The 25,740-nt window shown below is 41.7% G+C and overlaps 1 protein-coding gene across 2 annotated transcripts in view; it reads right to left on the bottom strand.

The window, feature by feature from the left end:
- The window catches only part of PCBP3 (poly(rC) binding protein 3), a 232,573-nt gene that overhangs the window by 188,349 nt on the left and 18,484 nt on the right, over positions 1-25,740 (bottom strand). Inside the window, exon 2 of one of the 2 annotated variants that reach the window (XM_088834878.1) lies at positions 19,906-19,984. The exons of the other annotated variant lie outside the window; for it this stretch is intronic. The gene's annotated coding sequence lies outside the window, so the exon portion shown is untranslated. The remainder of the gene's footprint in view (positions 1-19,905; positions 19,985-25,740) is intronic. 2 annotated transcript variants of the gene reach the window in all.

Genomic DNA, 25,740 nt, shown 5'->3' with positions numbered 1-25,740 from the left:
AACAAAATGTATAAATATGCAGAAACTCACAGTTAGAACAATCAAGATAAAAATAATAATAAAGTATAAATCATCAATATTACAAGTAACAGAGGAACTATCTCTACATATCCTTCAGACAATAAAAGAATAATAAGAGACCATCCTGAACTACTTTAGGCAACAAATTCAACTGAAAAGAATTGGTAAAATTCCTTGAAAGACAACAACTACCAAAGCTCATTCAAAAAGAAACCGATAACCGTGAAGGGCACTCTGATGACATAAACCAAACTCCTAGTTAAAAACTCTGAGATTAGAAGGCCACACTAGTAAAGTCTACCAAACACTTATGAAGGAACTAGTATTAATTATACACAGACTCTTCCAGAAAACAGGAGAGAACACTCCAAATTCATTTGATAGGCCAATATTATCTTGATACCAAAACAAGATATTATAATAAAAAAATGTACACACCACTATCCCTCACGCAGCTGGACACTAAAATCTTTAAAACATTCTCAAATCAAATCCAGAAATATTTTAAAAGGAAAAAATATCACAACCAAATGAGGTTTATCCCAAGAATGCAAAGTTTGTTTAACATTTATCATTTAATGTAATTCACCATATTGACAGAATAAAGGAGAAAAACCAGATGATCATCTCAATAAATGCAAAAACACCTTTGACAAAATTCAGGACCCACTGATGATAAAAAGTCTAAACAAACCAGGGACCAGAAATCTCTCAGCCTACTAAGAAGTGAAAGTTGCTCAGTAGTGTCTGACTCTTTGCGACCCCATGGACTATACAGTCCAGGGAATTCTCCAGGCCAGAATACTGGAGTGTATAGCCTTTCCCTCCTCCAGGGGATCTTGCCATCCCAGGGATAGAACCCAGGTCTCCTGCACTGCAGGCAGATTCTTTACCAGCTGAGGTACAAGGGAAGCCCACCTACTAAAGGTCAAATACTAAATACTTTCCTCCTAAGACCAGCAACGAACTCAGGCTGTCCACTCTTACCATGGCTATTCAGTACTGTGTTGATACCCACAACACAAATGAACCTCAGAATTACCATGCTGAGTGAAAGAAGCCAGACAGAAAAGAGTACATAGTGTATGATTACATTAATAAAGAATACAAACTATTCTAAAATGACAAAAAGTATCTCTGTGCTTTCCCGCAACCCAGAGGAAGAGCAGGGAATGGACAGTACCTGGACAGAAGGAATCTTCCTGGGTGATGGAAAGTTCCTGTCTCACAGGTGTGCACAGCTGTCAAAAGTCACCCAGCTGTACACTTTAAATGAATGTAGTGTATTTTACGTCCATCATTTCTCAATAAGTTTTATAAGAAAAAACTGATTAAAATGTTAATAGATAAACTGAACTTCATCAATAAGAATGTCTATTTCTCAAAAGACATCACCAAGAGAGTGAAAGACAGGCTACCCAAATGGTAAGATGTCTGCGCTGTATATTTTAAACAAAGAATTTGTCTCCAGGATGTACAAAAACTACTACAACTTAAAAAAAGAGAGAGAAAACAAATCAAAAATGGACAGGAGACTTGAGCAAGCACTTTGCAAAAGAGGACCTTCCAATAAACAACAGCGATAAGGAAGTGCCAGTGTTCTCAGCTGCAATACTATGATTTACAACAAGAAAGACATATTTGGTTTTCATCCCTGTTCCTGGCAAAGAGCTCCTACAGCCCTGGGAATTTCCTGAAGAAGGACAAGGGCATCTTTTGCCATGTTAATGAAATGATTTTGAGAAAGTCCCCAGATAATCCAGGGATGGGAGCTGATGGCCTGGGGAACCACCCACATGGTTAGGGAGCCAGACCGTTCTGGGGAGGGGAGAGGGGCTGGACACTGAGTTCAATCAGTCACCAATGGCTGATGATTCATTGAGCTGTGCCTAGGTAACAAAGCCTCCACAGAAATCCAAAAGGCTGGGCTTTCGGCTTTGGAGAGCATCCGGATGGGTGAGTAGGTGGCACTGAGGGGAATGTGGTGGACCAGAGAGCAGGGGTGCTTCAAGGCCTTCTGCACCCTACAAATCTTCTATCTGACAGCTCATTTGTAGCCTTGACAACAACTGGCAATGTGAGTAGATGTTTCTCTGAGTTCTGTGAGTCACTCAAGCAAATTAATCAGGCCCAAGGAGGGGGTCACGGGCACCTCCAGTTTGTAGCCAGTCAGTCAGAAGCACAGGTGATAACCTGGACTTGTGATTGGCGTCTGAAAGGGGACAGGGAGAGCCTGCTGACACTGAGCCCTGAGCCTGTGGAATCGGATGCTGTCTCCAAGTAGATGCTGTCATAATTGAGCTGAACTGTAGGACACACAGCTGCCATTGCAGAACTGTTTATTGGTGTGGGGAAAAAAGCACACGTTATCAGCGATCAGGAAAATACAGATTAAAACCACAACAAAGTTCCACCAAACAACTCCAGAAAGGCCAACGTTATAGAGACAGAAACCTGTGAGTGTTGTTGAGGGTGCAGAGCAACTGAATTCTCAGGCATCGTCAGATAGCTTGCAAACCAGCTCAACCACTTTGAAAAACTGGCAATTATCTACTAAAAATAAACAGACACCAACCCTACGACACGACAGTTCCACTTCTGGGTGCATATGCAAGAGAAATGTATGTCTATGTTGGCCCGCAGAAACCTATAAGAATAGTCGGAGAAGCTTTATTCTTAATAGCCCCAAACTGGGAATACCCAAATGTCCATTAGAGGAAGAGGAGGATGTGTGGTTGCATGGACACTGGAAGACCAAAGAGCCGCAAACAATCCTCTACACATCCTTCTGAATTCCTGCTCTGGCACAGACTTTTCTAGAATACCCTCTCTATTGATGTCATTGTTGTCACTTTTTCCCCTTATAATACTAAAGGCTTTTCAAAAATCACGGAGATTGTTTCCCCACTGACAGTATCTTATGAGAAAGTCCAAAAAAGAGCCGGTCTCCGTGGCTTTATCAGACCAGCAGCACATGTTCACCTCTATGCCCTGCGGAGGGCGCCTTCCCGACCGCCCGGTGGCAGAAGTGGCTGAGGGTGGACAACACCCACACTCTCAGTCACCTTGATCCAGTGGGGTGCCCACCCTGCCTAGGAGCCCTCCCTGGGGGCTCCCTGTCGTCTCACAAGCTCCATGCCAGGAGATGTGGAGACACTTTTTTCTGTCATACTAGTTAGAACACAGAAGCGCAGGAGTGAAGCAGGACAGAGGTCACCCACTGCCCACCCACCACGCCTGCCCACACCCTGCCATCTCCAGGACGCAGATGAGATGCCTGTCCTCCCCCAGGCCTTCTTCCATCCCCCTGAAGTGTCTGCCTCCCCAAAGCCCCACATCCTTCTCCTGCTCTTCTCCAATGCCATGTGGCTGACACCCCTACGGTCCTGAGGACACATGAGTTTGTGCGCCATGCCCCAGCCCAAGCGCATCATAAGCTCCCTGGATTAAAGGAAGACACGCCCCTCTGTTTTCAGTAAACAATCTGTTGGGCTGAATTCCTAGCAGCACATCTCAGAGCCTCAGCCTGGAAAGGCCTTCTGAAGGAGAAGGGGCTTAGGGCTCACGTGATGAAAGCGCATGCCAGCATATGACATGGGGAAAGAGACAGCAACCTTTGTGAGGACGCCGGTTTGCTGCAGTGACAGTATTAACTCCAGTGGAGGGCTTGGCTAGGAATGTGGGAGTGATTAGCTTATTGCTGAAACGCTGGCGAGCATGCTGGTTCCTGGCCCAGCCCCAGCAGAGTGTGATGTGAACATTACACGCCATCAAGCTGACTCAGAGAACAAATGACTAAGTTTCCGATAATCAAGGAGATTCTGGCTTGGCCGTTCTTCATCCTGATGCAACCTGAGTGTAATGCATCATGAGAGATGATCCGGACGGGCCTAGAGGAAACATCTCTGGTGCGGCGTGTGTGTCCGCAGCCAGTCTGGCCTCACAGTAGGGGTGGAGTGAGGAGCACTTTATTGTCTTTCTGATGCTCGAGCAGCCATTCAGAATCCTCTCTGAACAATCGTCTTCAAACCCAGGCTGTAAAACAGGTGATTCTGTTTCTAGGAGCTGTGCTATTTAAAGACCAGCCAGCTCATTAACATCAAGTGCCACAGCCCTGCGCTCCATGGAACAACTCAAATATGGCCCACAAATGGAGGAAACTCTCCAGGAACCAAGGAAATGAAAAATGTCAGAGGGAACTAAGACAGGCACAGATCACCTCATCTACATCTCTGAGGAATTCGACACTATGTTTCTGGGCAGGGGTGGCCAGGGCTCTTCCAAATGACCTGAAGGCCAATAATTTCAGGTCGTTTCCCACACTGTCATTACTCCTTATTCCTTCATTCTGGAAACCATGCCTCTGTGTGTGTGTGTGTGTGTGTGTGTGTGTGTGTACGCACACATGCGCGTGCGCTGGGGGAAGGGCAGGTGAACAAGGGGGCTGAGACTCCTGCAAGTGACTTTAAACCAATGAGAGGTGATGACGGCATTCAGAAAGTGAGCCAAAGTTCAAGGTGCCCTCCCTCCACTCAACTCCGGCAGAGACCTTGACCACACACCCATCTTCCTATTGGTCACTAAACACCCACTTCAGTGACACTCAGTTTCCAGAACAAGACACAGGCATTAAGAGAGCTCAAGGGCACATGCAGTTTATCATCAAGGACAGGAGGCCAGGTTTCGGACTTCATTTCTCCAGCAAGGATCTGGGGACAGGAGCCACTTGTGACAGTGATAGTACTCCCTGCAGGCACTTCTGCTCTGAGATGGGAAAGCTGAACCAGGTAAGATTTCTCAGGAACCTGGGAATAGTATTAAATCTATGGTCAATGATGCCCTGAGGCCCTGCAAAATCCTGTCTTTTTAGAAAGATTCAATCATGTTTAACATATCTTAGATAATAAATTAGAAACTTAATCTCAGGGTTTACAATTTTTTTCTGATAGTCTGGGAACTGAAAGGGAAATGCAATTAATCAGAATTCCCTACTCCCCAATTTTCATTAGAAGAAACTTTACTGTTTTTTCTTTCCACTAAGAGCAGCCCAGAGTCATGACCCAGGGAGAGGTGTCGAGGCAGAGCCAGGGCAAGCACAGAACACCTCCACACCCCAGGCACTGTGGCTGGGTAGCACGCTTCTCCACCTTTGTTCCACTACTGGCACCCAGGAACCACAAGGGAGCCAGCCAACAGCTTCCTTCCTGACACTGGGCAGTGAGATGTGCACTTCTGTCCAGGGGACCTAAGCCGCCAGACCCAGGGTCATTCCCTCTTCCTCAGTCACCCAGACCCACTGCAGAGCAGTGGCTGCAGCCAGGCACAACTTTCCTGAATCCTCTGTCCTGGATCTTCTCACACAGCTTTCAGCTGAGAACTTGTCCTACCCACCCTCTCTCCCTCATAAATTACTGGAGAAATAAGTCCTTTAGCATCAGAAAAAAAACCATCTATAATATCTTTGCTCTCCCTCCTAGTATGCAGCACAGAGGTGTATACCCCACTGGTAATGCTGGTGCTAATAAATGCTGTGTGTAACTGAGTCCCCTGGGGAAACAGATTTCCCATCACAGAGCAGAAGCGCCTGTAGGGCTTTTGTCTTTTTTCTGTTAGAGAAGAAAGCCTTTATTTCCTTATTTCACAAAGCTGGTTCAGTTGGTTGCTTTTGTAGGGCTTTTGTCTTGAAAATCAAATTCTGATGTCAATTTCTGAAATTATTTATAATATGAAAGTTGAACCTCTCAGTTTCTTTTCAGTGTCAATCTTCCAGTTGAACCCACTTTCCTATAAGCATTCACCTAAAAACAAACAGAGAACTCTGCTTTCTCTCTGACTCGGTGCTTGGTAACAGCTATCACCTCCACGGTCCCCTGACGGTCTTCACAAAACACAGCCGCGTTTCCATGCAGGCACCACAGTTCTCGACAACACCACACCGGTGGTTCTCAAGTTTTGGGGACTCAGGACCCCTTGTAGCCTGCCAGGCTCCTCTGTCCATGGATTCTCCAGGCAAGAGTACTGGAGTCTGTAGCCATACCCTTCTGCAAGGGATCTTCCTGACCCAGGGATCCAACCTGGGTATCCTGCATTGCAGGCATACTCTTTACCATCTGAGCCACCAGGAAGGCCCTATTCTTTAAATGGATTCTATTTATTGATATTTCCTTGAAATTAACAAAGAGATTTGAAAATTATTTTTTCGGTAATTCATTTACAATGAATAATAAGCCCATTACATAATAACAAAAACAACACTTTTTAATAAAAATAACTATATTTTCCAAACCAAAATAAATTAGTGAGAAGCATTTCTGGAACTCTTTAATGTCAGGATTAATAGAAGACAGTTGGATTGCCACACCTGCTTCTGTATTCAATCTGTTGTGAAATGCTGTTTTGATTAAGTATGTGAAAAAAGCCCATCCTCACCCAGACATTTGGCTGAAAACAGGAGTATTTACATAGGTTTATCAGATCATCACAGATATTCTTCAATATGACATCGAAACTAAGCAAGTGGTCATTTCTTAAAGACTACTTTGCAACACGGAATTTGAAAGCCCATCAATAAACTTTATTCACAGTAAAACTCATTCTTTATCAATCTTGCACCCTAAACATATATTTCACCCATGCATGGCTGGCGTGGCATCACACATTAGGCATTTTGGCAAATACTGGCTCACTGAGTTACAGGATCTTCATTAACACATTTCATATAAAATGTCAAACAATTCACATTTGTTAACATCACCACTGAGTTCATCAGAAACATCTTTAAGTATTGGGAAGCTGTCAAGCTCACCAAGTCAGACACAAGCTTTCAAAATTCTAATTTTTGCCTGAAAACTCAAATTCTGTCAGTTGCGACAAATACCGGCAGATATTTCCTTTGAAGTCACAGTCTCACTTAGTTAAATTTTCAGACATTGTCTGCCAAAAACACAAATCTGCATAACCATGGTGTGTCTGTCAGTTATTCTTTAAGCAAAAACAGTACTCCACGATCAGTTCAGCATCCACCCAGGAAAAGCACCAGTGCTTTTCCTCAAAACAGTTGTTGTGATCCCATTTGCAGACACACGTTATGCAAACCCCCAGTCTGTCTCCCCAAACATGTAAAAGACGTGAGCTCAAGAGTCAAGACTTTGTTAGATTAATAATTCTTACTGCTTCATTAAGAACACTGCTCTGTGTGTAAGCGGCTCCCTGGAGGCAGCAGCGGTGCTGAAGGACTCAGTCTATGAGAGCCCAGGGCCCGGCCTCAAGGCCACTCAGGCGCCAGCAGTGTGCCTGCCTTCACTTTTCTGCCATCAGCTCAGATGTCAATTCTGTGAGAAAGGAACTCCCCTCACGAACACAGTTTTGACCTCACGAACCACTGAAAGGGTCTCTGAGAACCCTGAACGTCCATAGACACAGGTTCTGTTGTCATTCTGAAGGGGCTTGGGGTCTCAGGTTGGCTGGCCTTCATGAGCAAAGCGACAGGCCTATGGCGACGGTCTTGAGCCTGAGCCTTATGTGAGGTGGGGGGTAACTGAGAGCCCCATGATCACTCACCAGAGAGCCCTTGCCTCACTGTGAAATTTAATCCTCTGTTCAGTACGGGCTCGAGATCCGCTTCCAGCTCAGTATTCCCCTGCCCTCGGTGCTCTGCCTAACGGATGCTGTGGATGGCAGTGCAGGGCCTCGCCTTTGGTGGAGCCCAGCCAAGCCGGGCCTGTCTGGAGGGTGTGCCCATCTGACTCAGATCCGACTGCAGGCAGACAGTCTCGGCCAAGGACCCTGGCCTCACCAAACCAGTCCCACAACCCCAGCTCCAGGTGTTTCCTCCTGGGTCTGAAGGACGGGGCTGACAGCCAGGCTCCTCTTACAAGTCTAAGAGAACACGGCCTCGGCCCCGCAGATGGGAGAGACCCTAGAGGCCTGGCCACAGAGCGCTTGGCAGTAGGGATACTCCGCCAGTTCTCAGGCTGGCCCATCCACCCAGGAGAAGCTGTGCCCAGAAGCTGCAGTGGTGCCCAGAGCAAAAAAAACAGAAATGACCAGCACCGTGTAGGGTGTATCTAAGAGCAAGAAGCCCCTCAAAGCCAAGCGTGCCAGGGAGAGAGTGCTGTGTCCCCAGGGGCCAGAGTCCAGCTCCAGGAACTCCAAGAAGTAGGGAAATGAGGTGGTGGGAGCCAAGGTCACAGCCCCTGTGGGGACCAGTGGTCCACATGCCACCCAGTGCCCTGAGCTAAAATAACTACTATGCCTCTGTCAAGCTTCCCTGGTGGCTCAGACAGTAAACAATCTGCCTGTAACGCAGAAGACCAGGGTTCGAACCCTGGGTCGGGAAGATCCCCTGGGGAAGGGAATGGCAACCCACTTCAGTATTCTTGACTGGAGAATTCCATTGACAGAAGAGCCTGGAAGGCTATAGTCCATAGGTTCGCAAAAAGTTGGACACAACTGAGCAACAAACACACACACCTCTGTCAATGTCAATCTCCATGCTTATCACATGGTAATACATGAATTTGAAAAGACCTTTAAATGAAAAATCTCAGTTTCCTAAGTGGACCTAGAGAAGTAGAGCTACCTCACGATTAACAATTTCTCAGTAAGCAACATAACCTATTTCACTATTTGCCTGTTTAATTAATGAGGTAATCTATCAAGTCTAGGAAATTCAGCAACAGCTTAATCATAAGGGGTTATGGAAGACGTCAGTAAGAAACATGGCTCTGTTACAAAATCTCATCTGTTTAAAATTCCATGAAAACTCGAACTACCAGTCCAGGACACAAAGTCTTGTCGGCGATTATTAACTGTGTCGTACCACAGATAGCTGAAAGCTGCACTCTGAATGAAGCATCACTACTTTGGACTATTTCTTATTTGCTTAAGGACAATTGTGAATAGAGCTCAGAAATCCCTGGAAAAGCACCCAATTCAATAAAAGTCACAGAAGGACAGGCCTGCTGCCCTCCTCACTCTGAGGTGCTGTAAATTTCCAAGGCTGGATTGGGTACATTATGGTAGGAGCCCTTGGCCTCAGAGGATGAACTTAATTTGCCAATAAATTATTTACCCCCAAAAGTACTTCAGGATGAAATAATAATGCCTTTTCCACCCAGAGAGTTTCACTATTGAACATGTGTGAACGTCGGTCATCTCATTTCGCTTCCACAAGAGAAGCTCCCAAGAGAACACAGGCCAGGTACTCACATGCTCCTTTCTGTAAAACAGGGACAGACTCAGAGCAGGGGCAAGGGGTGGGGGTGGGGGGTAGTAGGCTTCAGCCTCCAGAGAGAAGGGGGAGGGTGCCCTGTGCGTCTCCAACACCACTGCAACTTGGTTTCAAAGTGGTTTTCTTCACTGATTTTATTTATCTTAGTTATATCCCAATTTATTCCCCAAACTGAAGCATCTAATTTTTTCTTCTTATAAGAAATCAGAAATGTCTTGATTTACCAATGTGAATACAGCTAAAAGCAAGAAAAAGATGAAATACCAACAGTGTGCCCTTATAAAATCGCCACGAACATATGGCTTCACACCCAAGCAGTGCAGAAGCAGAGAACAGAAAATGGCTCAAATAATCCCCAAAGAAAAGAGTTTAAATCTGAGATTTTCCTCTTTTAAAGTCTCTCTCATTAAATACATATTTCAACAGAGATGAATTAGGATGCAACTGGCTTCTTTGAAAAGGGGTGACACTGTAATAAAAATGGGGGTCAGGCAGCTGGAGACGAGGAAGCGCTGTTTTACATGCTGCAGAGTGGTAACCATCTGAAGGCAGACCACGCTCACACGTAGCCTCCACTCAGGGACAGAGGGAAAAGGACTGCCAGCAGGTTGGGTGACCGTCACTCGCTCTGCCAAAACAGGCATCACAGAAGAGAAGAGCTCAGGAAAACTGGCTGACTTGTGAGAGAGACAGGAAAGCACCCAGAGACAGTCGGGAAACCTGGGCTTCACCTTGTGGGAAAAGCCTCCCCTCTGCACCCCAAAAGTAAGACGTAAGACAGAAACTGTTTGAGACGCATGTCCTCCTTGGTCAATCAGAAGGCTCCACAGTACACACAGATCAGACAGGAGGATTCCTCTCCTATCCACAGTCACAAGCAGAAAGACAAGAAAGCAAAGATAATAACCAGGCCAGAGGGGCGCAGCTAAGAAAGGATTCAGGATGTAGGGACTGGCACATGGAAGGCAGTCAGATCAGAAGCTATAAGAACTGGGGGGAATTCTACTGCCAAAGAATCACAAGCCAAAGAAACTCAGTGACTGTCAAAACCATCCCCAGCCTCCAAATTCCACAAGCGGAAGCAAGCTCTGAACCCTGGGCAGATCCCACCCCTCAAGGAAGAGATCTTCCCGAAGGCTCCAGGCACTGCGCCTACAGAGGACAAGGACAAGGAAAAGCCTCCCGGGGTCAGGGCAAGCAGTCTGGCAGGACACTCCTGGGACAAGCAAGAGAATCAGACGAGGCCGCAGCAGAACCTGGACGGATCAAGACGAGCACACCATCATCGCATCAGAGCACACCCCAAACAGGAACCTCAGCCATGCCCCAAAACACCACCCATGGCCTCTCGCAGCCAACACCAGGGAGGGAGGGCTGCTTCCTGAGCCTCGCCCTAGGTCACCCTGCCTTAGATTTGTTAAGACACTCACGGATAAAATGTCTCTGCTTACTGACAGCACCCTCCTCTCCTGGACTCTCCCCAAAGCTCAGATCCTGTAACAAATTCTTTCTGACACCCTCACTTTGATACCTCACAGTTCCCCATGGTGCGTGGTCCCAACTGTTCAATCACAGGTGCCAGGTGAGTTCCTGGTGGCCTCTGCCTCACAGTCATTGACAGACACCTTCATGATACCTACTGTCAGGGGGTCACTCTTGCATTGGAACAAGGACTGATATTTATCTTCCAGTTCCCCCCTTTCAAATGGAAGGTTTTTTCCCATATTAATTGTCAATGGTTTGGCTCCATTATTGGATGGTGTGAGCAGCAGATAACCTGTATGTTAGCTCAGTCATTGAACCTCAAGAGCTGTATCTGGCTTTGATTATCTCCCTGGAGAAGATGAGTGTAATACAGCTGGAAAAGAAGAATATGCACAGATGCTTCAGGGCCAAGCAGAAGGACTGAAGCAGAGGTGAGTGTCCAGCAGACATGCAGCTGCCAACCACGGACAACACTTCGCCCACCTCGATACCTGCATTGAGGCAGGCCACGTGACTAGTCCTCCACCGTGAAACAGCTACAGTTGCCGTCCACGTCATGTCCAGGCCAACATGGGTGAGAAGCATATGTGTGTCCTCCACACCACGCTCCTCATCAGCCAGTCGGACAAAAAGAAAGTTCAGGCCCTAGACGGTGCTATCAACCTAGCAGAAGCAGAACCAGAGCAGCTAGAGCCGGGCCCCAGTCACCATGTGGAGGAAAGCTAATCCCTGGCAAGGAACACCCGCAGTGGATGGTTACACGAAGGAGACGAGATGTTCTGTGTAAGGTCCTGATATTTGGAAGGGGTTATTTTTGGGGGGGTTAACATTTCTTTTCATTGGAGGACAGTTGCTTTACGGTGCTGTGGTGGTCTCTGCCATGCATCAATACAAATCAGTCATAATTACATTTATGTCCCCTCCCTCTTGAGCCTCCCTCCTCACTGGGAGTTTTATTATGGATGCTGAAGTTACCTGAAATAATCCAGAAATCAGGGGCTACAGGTACAGACTAAAAGTATGGCCCAGACTCTGAGAAACCAGCCCTCAACTTGTGCTGGAAGCACAAAGGGATAAACCCTGAGGTAGAAAAGTTCTGAAAAGCAAGCCAGCCCTCTCATGTACTGGTGCCTTGATTTGCTCACCTGGTTGGCTTCAGGCCTGCACTGGGATTAGGGTGACTTCTTTAAGAGTAAGGAGCCTTAGGGACTCCCCTGGTGGTTCCGTGCTTAAGACTCCACACTTCCAATGCAGTGGGGAGTGGTTGGGGAACTAGAACACACATGCCGTGTGGTGTGCCCAAAAAAAATAAATAAGTTACTAAAAAAAAGTATGAAGAACCTTAGCAATAACAAAAGAAAGCCTGTCCAAAAATAATACAATCATCCTAAGTCTCAAATTATTCCTCAAAATAATTCTGCAAACACAATGTCTAGCACATGCAAAGAAATTAGACAGCACGAGCAAGAACAACATAAATCACAGAAAACAAAAACAGACCCACGAAGACATGAGAAGTCAGAATTATCCAGTACAGATTCTAAAAAACTACACGTGCAATAATGCAAAAACAAACAGCCCAGTCAAAAAACGGGCAACAGACTTGAATAGACATTTCTCTAAAGAAGATATATCAAGGGCCAATAAGCACACAAAAAGACGTACAACACTACTAATCATAAGAGAAATGCTGATCAAAGCCACAGTGAGATGTCACTGCACGCCCATTAGGATAATCAAAGAAACAGAAAATAACGAGATGGTGAGGATGTGGAGACAACGGAACCCTATACACTGTTGATGAGAATGTAAACTGCTACCACTGCAGTGGAAAATGCTGTAACAGTTCCTCAAAAAATTCAACACATAATTATCACATGATCCAACAACTCCATTTCTGGAAATATGCCCAAAAGAAGTGAAGAAAAGAAAAAAAAGTGTGAAGTCACTCAGCTGTATCCAACTCTTTGAGACCCCATGGACTGTAGCCTACCAGGCTCCTCCAACCATGGGATTTTCCAGGCAAGAATACTGGAGTGGGTTGCCATTTCCTTCTCCAAAAGAAGTGAAAGCAGGGACTTAAACAGATACTTTACAATCATGGTTAATGGCATTATTCACTATAGTCAAAAGGCAGAAGAAATCCAGGTGTCTGTTGACAAAGGAATGGATAAACAAATGGTAGTTTACCCAGAAAATGGAATATTATTCAGCCTTAAAAAGGAAGGAAAATCTGACATATGCTACAAAATGTTTGAACCTTGAAGACATTCACTGGCTAAGTGAAATAAGCCAGTCACAAAAGGACAAAACTCTTTGATTCCACTTTTGTGAGGTACCTAAACAAGTCAAATTCATAGAGACAGAAAGTAGGACGGTAGTTTCCAGGAGACTGGAAGAGGAGATTACTGTTTAATAGAGACAGAGGGCTTCCCTGGTGGCTCATCTGCCTGCAATGAGGGAGACCTGGGTTCGATCCCGGGTCAGGAAGAATACCCTGGAGAAGGAAATGGCAACCCACTCCAGTATTCTTGCCTGGAGAATTCCATGGATGGAGGAGCCTGGAGGGCTACAGTCCATGGGGTCACAAAATGTTGGACACAACTAAGCGTGAGCCTCTCTCCTCTACTGAAGAAAGAGACAACCACATTACAGTGGAACCTTGTCAAAAGAAAAAGACTCCATGCTTTGCCTTCTACACGATTTTAACATTTTGAAGTTATGATATTCAAGGCAAAAACTGTTTTCTGAGATCAAATCCAAGATTATCAGCCTGATCTTTAAGAAAGATCTGTGGGCATTTCGTTGTTCTTTTTGACATTTTTCAGAACATAAAGAAAGAGGATAGGAAGTTCTGAAAGTCTAATCCATCAAATTGTGAATTTTGTCGACTTCTCCCAAATGTCTGGATAGAAGAGGGAAGGTAGAAGGGGGAAAAAAACTGGACAAGATGAGGGTTAGAGGGGTTATCAATATATTAAAAGTTAACATTTATAGAGTGAAAAAAAATAAAAATCATCTGATGTATCAGTGTGAATGATACCACTATATTAAGAGAGATAAAAGATTCAGATTCTATTATAATGGAACAACATAAATGGCGTTGAATAATTGATAGAAATGCCTTTATATGTTTGTAGCTATACTGTATATGTATTTATATGCTATCATGTGAAAGAGCAATGCTGAGTTAATTTCCTTTCATTTCAAATAATGACTAATACTTGTTTTGATAAAGCTAGTATTCTGTGAAGTACCATAAAAAAAAACAAATAAAATAAAATTACCATTTGATCCAGCAATTCCACTCCTGGATATATATCCAAAATAATTGCAAATAGGTCTTGAAGAGATATCTGTACACCTATATTCATAGCAGTATTATTCACAAAGGCTAAAATGTGGAAGCAACCCAAGTATTCATTGCCATTTTAAACAGATAAGCAAATATGGTATATACATACAATGGAATATTATTCACCCTTAAAAAGGGAAGGAATTTTCAGCACATGCTACATGGATGAACCTTGAAGACATTATGCTAAGTAAAACAATTCTGTCACAAAAAGATAAATATTATATGATTCTACTTACCTGAGGTACCTTGAAGTATCTCATAAATCAGAGAAACAGAAAGTAGAACCAATCAAAGGTGGTTGCAAGGGCTGAGAGAGAAGGGGGATGGGAATTCTTATTTGTTAGGTACAGACTTTCAGTTTTACAAGATGGAAAAAGCTATGATGATGGATGGAGGTGATGGTCCCACAACATGATGAATGTATATAAATAATAACACTAAACTGTGTACTTTACTATACTTGAAAAATTGGTTCAAAAAAAAAGCTAAAAACCCTACACTTGCTATGGTCAAAAACACAAATGAGAGATTAGGAGCTATAAAAAGTAACTCAGTTTCTATCTTTTTTTAAAAATCTAGAACTGAAAATGTTTAAAATCATGAATAGGATTTAAAGTAGATTAGGTGCTACTGAAGGGAGAACTGGTAACTGGAAACTATATCAGAAGAAAATATTCAAGTTAAAGCATGAGCAGAACAGAACCTGAGAAATATAAAAGACAGGGCCTGAGAATACATGGTGAAAAACATGATTCGAGTCCCAGAAAGACAAGAGAGAGAAGGTAAAACAGAAGCAAAATCTAGATAACAGCAGTGAATGTTCCAGACTTATGAAGACATAATGCCATAACAGACACAAGAAGACATCATGGTTGGGGCCGCAGTGCCAGGGGGGCATGCATGGAACTTAGTCAAAAAGTATATAAACCTAAGGCCAATGAGAAAATCCTTTAAAAGCAATGGGAAATGTGAAGATTACATCGAGATAAATGGCAGCTACATTGACTACTGACTTCTGAACAACAAAAATAAAACCCAGATTCAGTGGAAAGAAATTTCCAATGTGCTGCAAGAAAATAATGCCAACATAAAATTCAATATACAGGAAAAGATTCTTTAAAGAATAAAGGTGAAAGAGTGATGTTCATGAAAATAGGAAAGACCTCCAAAAAAAAATAACTCTTCACTAAATGTAATGAAAGTACAAAAAAAAAAACTTGTCAGATTCAACTTTTTCAGAAATCTGGGAGTTTAACCTGAGGCTTTGGAGAAGGAAATGGCAACCCACTCCAGTATTCTTGCCTAGAGAATCCTGTGGACAGAGGAGCCTGATGGGCTGCCGTCTATGGGGTCACACAGAGTCGGACACAACTGAAGCAACTTAGCAGCAGCAACCTGAGGTTTGCCACAGTTGGGGAGTACGAGTTAAAGAAAAATGGTTGATTCTCAAGAATACCAAATTTGGTGTTTTAGGTTGCCCTATATGCAGAGTACATCATGAGGAATGCTGGGCTGGAAGAAGCACAAGCTGGAATCAAGATTGCTAGGAGAAATATCAATAACCTCAGATATGCAGATGACACCACCCTTATGGCAGAAAGTGAAGAGGAACTCAAAAGCCTCTTGATGAAAGTGAAAGAGGAGAGTGAAAAGGTTGGCTTGAAGCTCAACATTCAGAAAACAAAGATCATGGCATCTGGTTCCATCACTTCATGGGAAATAGATGGAAAAACAGTGGAAACAGTGTCAGACTTTATTTTTTTGGGCTCCAAAATCACTGCAGATGCTGATTGCAGCCATGAAATTAAAAGACGCTTGCTCCTTGGAAGGAAAGTTATGACCAACCTTGATAGTATATTAAAGAGCAGAGACATTACTTTGCCAACTAAGGTCCGTCTAGTCAAGGCTATGGTTTTTCCCGTGGTCATGTATGGATGTGAGAGTTGGACTGTGAAGAAAGCTGATCGCCGAAGAATCGATGCTTTTGAACTGTGGTGTTGGAAAAGACTCTTGAGAGTCCCTTATACTGCCAGGAGATCCAACCAGTCCATTCTAAAGGAGATCAGTCCTGGATGTTCATTGGAGGGACTGATGCTAAAGCTGAAACTGCAATACTTTGGCCACCTCATGCGACGAGTTGACTCACTGGAAAAGACTCTGATGCTGGGAAAGGTTGGGGGCGGGAGGAGAAGGGGACGACGGAGAATGAGATGGCTGGATGGCATCACCGACTCTGTGGACATGAGTTTGAGTGAACTCCGGGAGTTGGTGATGGACAGGGAGGCCTGGCGTGCTGTGATTCATGGGGTCGCGGAGAGTCGGACACGACTGAGCGACTGAACTGAACTGAACTGATTCTCACCATTTCCCCTAACTTCCACTTCAACTCTGTAGTAGTCTTGAGACCCAACAACCTACAATCACAGTGAAAACCAGCAGCCTGTCAGCCACAGAAGAGGACAGAACAGGGCTGGAACTCCTTCAAAGCCTTATTCCCAGAGAACTGTCATTATTGGACACAGCTAATGGGCTCCACACGCAAGGCTCTCTTGGACCTAAGTCAGAGCTTACCCAGTGAGAAAAGCATTTTCCTCAGAGATATAAGTCAAAACAAGTAGAGGCAATTGTTTAATCCTGTAACTACCTGAGACAGTGTACAACTGCTGGGGCAACAATTAACCTAAAAGGCTTAAGAAGAAAAGCTGGGGAGGAGGCCCTCTATATGGGATTTGAAAAGCTCCAGTATATTCCTGAAGATGTAGAGGTGACATTGCATACAGAGGGCAGTGTTCATATCCAGCCTGTGTGAATGAGCACCTAGGGAAGACCCCAAACAGCTGCAAGTGCTCACATCTGGCTGACTTTGAGGCTCTGCACAAGCAGAAGGTACAAGCTAACACAGAGCTTTAAACTGTCTGATTACATCTTGAAGCATGCCCCTGATACACACATACACACAGAGCCCTTCAGGAAAGAATAGGACACTTGCTGGTTCCCAGCATCTAAGGAAGTCTCTGCCCAAGCGTGAGCTGACCACTAAGCTAGCCAAACCAAGACTTCATGTAAATACATGACAAACAACATGGACTTTACAGAGTTAGTTCAGGAAAGTCACCAAACAAACAAAAACTGCCATAAAAAGTAGCACCACCAAATATCCCAGACTTGAATTTTCAGAGCAGCTTGTGTCACCTGACATACATATATACACTGTGAAAGTGAAAGTCGCTCAGTCGTGTCCAACTTTTTGCGACCCCAAGCACTGTAGCCCACCAGGCTCCTCTGTCCACAGGATTCTCCAGGCAAGAATACCAGAGTGGGTAGCCATTCCCTTCTCCAGAGGGTCTTCCCAACCCAGGGATTAAACCCATGTCTCCCACATTGCAGGCAGATTCTTTACCATCTGGAGCCACCAGGAAAGCCCACTTAAACGTTCAGTTTTCAACAAATCATTATAAGACAGAAAAAAAACAAAAACAAGAGAATATGCCTATATACAGGGAAAAGAGCAACCAACAGAAACTGCCCCTGAGCAAGCCCTAATGTTGGATACATAAGACAGAGACTATATACGATCTATTTTTAAAATGTTAAAGAAATAAAGGAAACCAGGTATAAGGGACTTAAGGAAAGTATGACAATGATGTCTGATCAAGGAGAGACTACTCAGAAAGACACAAAAATTATAAACAGGAATTATATAAAAATTCTGGAGCCGAAAAGTATAATAACTGAAAATGATAATATTTCATTAGAAGGATTCAATAGCATATTTGAGCAGGTAAGAAATAATTGGCAAACCTGAAGACAGGTCAACTGAAATTTTCCAATCTAAGGAACGGAGGAATAAAAATGAAGAGAGGAGCTGAAGACAATCTCTCTCCCCTACTGCAAAACCCCAATGTAGTAGTCCCTTTGAACAAAGTCTTCCTCACACAAAAAAGAATCATCTCACGGACACTATCAACCACACCAACATGTGCATAATAAAATCCTCAGAATGAGAGAAAAGAGAGGGGTACAATGAACATCTGAAGAGATAATGGTGAAAAACATGCCATATTTGATTTAAATATAACAAATCCAAGAAGTTCAATAAACTCTAAAGACAACCTCTAGGATAGCTGCTGCTGCTGCTGCTGCTAAGTCACTTCAGTCGTGTCCAACTCGGTGCGATCCCATAGAAGGCAGCCCACCAGGCTCCCCCGTCCCTGGGATTCTCCAGGCAAGAACACTACACCTATACAAATCATAATCAAACTATCAAAATACAAAGATAATCTGCAAAGCAGGAAGAGAAGCAACTTACCATGCAAAAGGTATCCTCAATAAAATAACAGCCCATTTCTCATCAGAAACCTTTCAGATTAGAAAGTTGTGAGATGACAAATTCAAAATTATAAAAGAAAAAGACTGCCAAACAAGAATTCTATTTCCAGTAAAATTATCCTTCAAAAGGAAATAAGAAATTAAGATATTCTCAGATAACAAAATTGAAAGACTATGTCACTAGAAAACTTGCCCTATAAAAAATACTAAAAGGAGTCCTTCAGGCTAAAATGAAATGATATTCACTAGATAGTACTTCAAATTCAGGTGAATAAATAAAGAACACCAGAAAAAGTAACTATAGAAGTAAAAAAGATAATAGAAATGTAATCTTTGTTTATAACTTTTTCTCCCATCTGAAATAAAAGATAACTGCAAAAGGCAATAATTATATCTGTGCTGATCTGCACAGAATGTATAAAGATGTACTTTGTTAGACAATAACAGTATGAAGTGGAAAGGGAGAAATGGAAATATACTAAAGCAAAGTTTTTATATGTTACTGAAATTAAATTGGTATTAATCCAAGCTAAATTGTTATAAACTATTACAGTAAGAAGCTCCAGGCAACCCCTAAGGATATGACTAGCAAAAAATAGTAAAAGAAATGACAAGGAAAATAAAAGAGCACCCTAGAAAATATCTATTTAACACAAAAGAAGACAATAACAGAAGATAGAAAACAAAAACAAAAAAAAAGACAGACATTAAGAAAACAATTAACAAAATGGCAGGAATAAATATCACCTTACTGCAGATGGTGACAGCAGCCATGAAGTTAAAAAACACTTGCTCCTTGGAAGAAAAGTTATGACCAACCTAGACAGTTTATTAAAAAGCAGAGATGTTACTTTGCCAACAAAGGACCACCTAGTCAAAGCTATGGTTTTTCCAGTAGTCATGTATGGATGTGAGAATTGGACTAGAAAGAAAGCTGAGCACCAAAGAATTGATGCTTTTGAACTGTGGTGTTGGAGAAGACTCTTGAGAGTCCCTTGGACTGCAAGGAGATCCAACCAGTCCATCCTAAAGGACATCAGTCCTGGATATTCATTGGAAGGACTGATGCTGAAGCTGAAACTCCAATACTTCGGCCATCAGATGCAAAGAACTGACTCATTGGAGAAGACCCTGATGCTGGGAAAGATTGAAGGTGGGGAGAAGGGGACGACAGAGAATGAGATAGTTGGATGGCATCACCAACTCAGTGGACATGAGTTTGAGTAAATCCCAAGAGTTGGTGATGGACAGGGAGGCAGTGTGCTGCAGTCCATGGGGTTGCAAAGAATCAGACACGACTGAGCAACTGAACTGAACTGAACTATCAAAGCTGCACTAAATGTAAATGCATTACACATCACAATTTAAAGATAGAAATTGTGTTAATGGAATTTTTATGTATTATATGCAATATACAAGAGGCATTCTTAAATTCAAAGGGACAAACAGACTAAAAGTGAAAAGTCAAAAAAATATTTACCTTGTAAATAGTAGCCCAACAAGAACTGGAATGGTTTTACCAATATCAGACAAAATGGTCTTCGACACCAAAATTGTTACTAGAGACAAAGAAAGGATATTTTATATTGATAAAAGAGTCGATTCATTGATAAGATATAACAATTATCTATATATGTACCTGACAACTGATCTTGAGAATACATGAAACAAAATTAAAAGACATGAATGAGCAGTTAGACAATTCAATAATAACAGTTAGAAACATCAATATTCCATTTTCAATATAGGACGGAACAAAGACAAGATCTGCAAGGAAACTGATTTCAACAACACTTTAAAACAATTACATCTAATATCTATAGAACAATCCATTCAAAAAACATTTTATTGTTTAGTTATAAACAGAAATGTACTGCATACACTTCTAGAGGCTGAAAAGTCCAAGATCAAGGTGCCAGCACAGTTGCCTTCTAGTGAGGGCCTTCCTGGTTCATAGCCTTTGTGCCCATCCTCATAGGGTGGAAGAGTCTGGATCTCTCTGGGGCCTCTCTTAAAGGGCACTAACCCCATTTGTGAAGGTTCCAAGAGTGTGGCCTAAGCACCTCCCAAAACCTCACCTCCTAATACTACCATTTGAGGGATTTGAATTTCTATCATTCTTCTTAATTTTCTATATTATTTTTAATTGAAACGTGATTTAAAATATATTCATTTCAGATGTGCAATATAGTGATTCATAACTTTTATAGATTATACTCCATTAAAGTTACTATAAAATATTGGCTCTCTTCCCTGTGCTATACAATATATCCTTGTAGTTTACTTAGTTTATGCATAGTAGTTTATACCTCTTAATCCCTTTTTGCTTACTTTGCTTTTGTCTCCTTTGTTTTAGGAGACAGATCCAAAATATAGATATTGTTGCATTTTATGTCAAAGGGCGTTTTGCCTATTTTTCTTCTAGAAGCTTCATGGTTTTAGGTCTTACATTTAGGCCTTTCATTCACTTTGAGTTTATTTTTGTATATGGTATGAGAAAAATGTTGATTTCATTTTTTTACATGCAGCTGTCCAGTTTTCCCAACGTCACTTACTGAAGAGACTATCCTTTGTTCATAGCATATTCTTGCCTCCTTTGTCATGTATTAATTGACCATAAGTGCATGTGTTTATTTCTAGGCTTTGCAATCTATGCCATTGATTTATGTGTCTGTTCCTGTGCCAATTCCATACTGTTTTGATTACTGTAGCTCTGTAGTATAACCTGAAGTCAGGGAGAGTGATATATCCAGCTCTCTTCTTTTTTCCTCAAGCTTCTTTTGATAATTCCAAGTCTTCTGTGTTTCCATACAAATTTTAAAATTAGTTGTTCTCTCTCTGTGAAAAACTCCATGGGTATTTTGATAGGGATTACACTGAATTTGTAGATTGTCTTGTGCAGTATGGTCATTTTACCAATATTAATTCTTCCAATCCATGAACACAGTAGATCTCTCCATCTGTCTATCATCTTCAATTTCTTTCATCAGTGTGTTATAATTCTCTGAGTATAGGTTTTTACCTCCTTAATTAGATTTATTTTTAGGTGTTCCATTCTTTTTGATGAGACTGCAAATGGGGTTATTTCCTTAATTTCCCTGATAGTTCATTGTAGTGCACAGAAATGCAACCTACTCCCCTGTTGTCGTTCAGTCACTAAGTTGTGTCCAACTCGTTTTGACCCCATGAACTGCAGCATGCCAGGTTTCTCTGTCCATCGCTATCTCCCTGAGTTTGCTCAAACTCATGTCCAATGAGTCAGTGATGCCATCCAACCATCTCATCCTCTGTCACCCCCTTCTCCTTCTTGCCCTCAATTTTTCCCAAAATCAGTGAGTCAGCTTTTCACATCAGGTGGCCAAAGTATTAGAGCTTCAGCTTCAGCATCTGTCCTTTCAATGAATATTCAGGGTTGATTTCCTTTAAAATTGACTGATTTGATCTCCTTGCTGTTCAAGGGACTCTCAAGAGTATTCTCCAGCACCACAGTTCAAAAGCATCCATTCTCCATATACTGCACAAATTTTTGTGTGTCTTGGTTGTGTTTTACCTTTCGTGAGATAATAATGTATAACAGGCTGAAACTGTTGCTTCTTTTTCTTCCAACTTCAATATTAAAATGGCTACACAAAAATTCACCAATTTTAATGTTTTTTAATGTATGCTGATATGTCAGCTGTCACAATACAATCTAACAAAATTCTTTTGAATGAAGTTAAAGACAACTAAGAACTAGTAGAGCCATCTTACAGAAGAAAATGCACAAAACTTTGGCCAACTCAACATTATTTTTATTCTTAAATTTGTTAATAGGGTGTATCACACTAATTAAACTGCAGATGTTAAACTATCCTTGCTTTCCTGGCATAAATCCCTCTCAATCACCGCATATCATCCTTTTAATATATTGTTGGATTAATTTTGCTAATATTATGATGAGGATTTTTGCATCTATGTTCATCAGTGCTATTGGACTATGACTTTCTTTTTTTGCATGATATCTCTCTCTGGTTTTAGAATCAGGGTAATGCTGGCCTCATCCAGTGAGTATGGAAGCATTCCTTCCTCTGATTTTTTTTTTAATAGTTTGAGAATGATAGGTGTTAACTCTTCTCTAAATGTTTGATAGAATTCACCTGCAAAGCCATATGGCCCTGGAATTTTGTTTGCTGGGAATTTTTAAATTACTGATTCAATTTCATTAGCGGTAATTAGTTTCTACATATTTTCTGTTTCTTTCTGGTTCATTCTTGGGAGATTATACATTTCTAGATAATTTTCCATTTATTCTACATTATGCATTTTATTAGCAGGTAGTTTTTCAAAGTAATCCCTCAAAGTAATCCCTTATAATTCTTTGTTATTTCCATGACATCAGTTGTAACCTTTTTGCTTCCAGTTTTATTTCAACATTCTCTTTTTATTCTTGATGAGTCTGGTTAAAGGGTTATCAATTTTCTTTATCTTGTCAAAGAACCCGCTCTTAATTTCATTGATTTTTTCTATTATTTTTTAAGCCTCTATTAAATTTATTTCTGCTCTGATTTCTAATGATTGCTTTCCTTCTACTTTGTATTTTGTTAGTTTTTTCTAGTTCCTTTAGGTGTAAGTTAATTTGCTTATTTGAGAATTTTCGTTTCCTGAGGTAGACCTGTACTGCTATATACTTCCCTCTAAGAATTGCTTTGGATGCGTCCCATAGATCTTGGATCATTATGTTTTCATTTTCACTTGTCTCCGTGTATTTCCCAACTTCTTCCTTGACTTCGTAAGTGATTCATTATTTCAGTTCAGTTCAGTTGCTCAGTTGTGTTCGACTCTTTGTGACCCCATGAACCGTAGCACACCAGGCCTCCCTGTCCATCACCAGCTCCCAGAATTTACCCAAACCCATGTCCATTGAGTTGGTGATGCCATCCAGCCATCTCATCCTCCGTTGTCCCCTGCTCCTCCTGCCCTCAATCTTTCCCAGCATCAGGGTCTTTTCAAATGAGTCAGCTCTTCACATCAGGTGTCCAGTGTACTGGAGTTTCACCTTCAACATCAGTCCTTCCAATGAACACCCAGGACTGATCTCCTTTAGAATGGACTGGTTGGATCTCCTTGCAGTCCAAGGGACTCTCAAGAGTCTTCTCCAACACCACAGTTCAAAAGCATCAATTCTTCGGTGCTCAGCTTTCTTTCTAGTCCAACTCTCATATCCACACATGACCACTGGAAAAACCATAACCTTGACTAGACGGACCTTTGTTGGCAAAGTAATGTCTCTGCTTTTTAATATGCTATCCAGGTTGGTCATAACTTTTCTTCCAAGGAGTAAGCATCTTTTAATTTCATGGCTGCAATCACCATCTGCAGGGATTTTGGAGGCCAGAAAAATAAAGTCAGCCACTGTTTCCCCATCTATTTCCCATGAAGTGATGGAACCAGATGCCATGATCTCAGTTTTCTGAATGTTGAGCTTTAAGCCAACTTTTTCACTCTCCTCTTTCACTTTCATCAAGAGACCCTTTAGTTCCTCTTCACTTTCTGCCATAAGGGTGGTGTCATCTGCATATCTGAGGTTATTGATATTTCTCCCGGCAATCTTGATTCAAGCTTGTGCTTCTTCCAGCCCAGCATTTCTCATGATGTACTCTGCATATAAGTTAAATAAGTAGGGTGACAATATACAGCCTTGACGTACTCCTTTTCCTATTTGGAACCAGTCTGTTGTTCCATGTCCAGTTCTGACTGTTGCTTCCTGACCTGCATACAGGTTTCTCAAGAAGCAGGTCAGGTGGCCTGGTATGCCCATCTCTTTCAGAATTTTCCACAGTTTATTGTGATCCCCACAGTCAAAGGCTTTGGCATAGTCAATAAAGCAGAAATAGATTTTTTCTGGAACTCTCTTGCTTTTTCTATGATCCAGCAGATGTTGGCAATTTGATCCCTGGTTCCTCTGCCTTTTCTAAAACCAGGTTGAACATCTGGAAGTTCATGGTTCACGTATTGCTGAAGCCTGGCTTGGAGAATTTTGAGCATTACTTTACTAGCGTGTGAGATGAGTGCAATTGTGCGGTAGTTTGAGCATTCTTTGACATTGCCTTTCTTTGGGATTAGAATGAAAACTGACCTTTTCCAATCCTGTGGCCACTGCTGAGTTTTCCCAGTAGCATACTGTTTAATCTCCACGTTTATGTTTTTTATGAAGCTTTCTGCCTTGTAGTTGATTTCTACTTTCATAGCTTTGTGATGGAAAAACATGCTTGATATGATTTCAGCTTTCTTAAACTTAATGAAACTTGTATTATGGCCTAGAATGTAATCTATCCTGGAGAATGTTCCATGTACACTTGAAAAGAATATGTATTCTGCTAGGTGGATTGTTCTATGCATATATATTTATTAATTCCATTTAATCTAATGTCATTTAAGGCCTGTGTTTCTTTAGTAATTTTCTGTCTGGACAATCTATCCATTGACGCAATTGGGGTGTTGAAGTTCCCTACTATTATTGTGTTACTGTTAATTTCTCCCTTTATGTCTCTCAGTATTTGCTTTATGTGTTTAGGTGCTCCTATTTTGGGTGCATATATATTTATAATTGTTATACCTTCTTCTTGGATTGATCCCTTGGTTATTACATAATATCCTTCTTTGTCTCTTGTTACAGACTTTGTTGTAAAGTCCAATTTTTGTCTGATACAAATATTGCTACCCCAGCTTCCTTCTCATTTCCATTTCCATGGAATAGCTTTTACCATCCCCTCATCTTCAGTCTGTCTGTCTTTAGATCTGAAATTAATCTCTCATAAGCAGCCTATGGATGGGTCTTGTTTCTGTATCCATTCGGCTACCCTATGTCTTCTGATTAGAGCATTTAGATTACTTACACACAAAGTAATTATTGATAGGTAGTCCTTATTGCCATTTTGTTAATTGTTCTGAGGTTTTTTTTCTAGTTCCTTTTTCTTCCTTTCTTCTTTTGCTCTCTTTCCTTGTGATTTGGTGAATATCTTCAGTGTTACCTTTGGATTCCTTTCTCTTTATGGATTATAAATTTATTAAAGATAATAATAGGTAATAGATAATTATAGATTATTATTTATTATAGATTTTTGTTTGTGGTTACTAGGAAGTTTATATTTACCTATACATATATGATTATTTTAAGTGACTTATGTCTTAAGTTCAAACATATTTTAACAACCCTGTATTTTTACTCCTCTCCATGATTGCTGGATTTGATATCATATTTTACATCTTTTTGTTTTGTGTATCCCTTAAGTATTAATACTTATTTCATATATAGACTATTTTATTACTTTTGTCT

Source organism: Moschus berezovskii, chromosome 1 (genome assembly GCF_049115385.1).
Source record: "Moschus berezovskii isolate FMDL1 chromosome 1, NW_MosBer_1.0, whole genome shotgun sequence".
NCBI lineage: Eukaryota > Metazoa > Chordata > Mammalia > Artiodactyla > Moschidae > Moschus > Moschus berezovskii.
The sequence above is the reverse complement of the archived record's forward strand: the minus strand, read 5'-3'. Positions and strand labels throughout refer to the sequence as shown.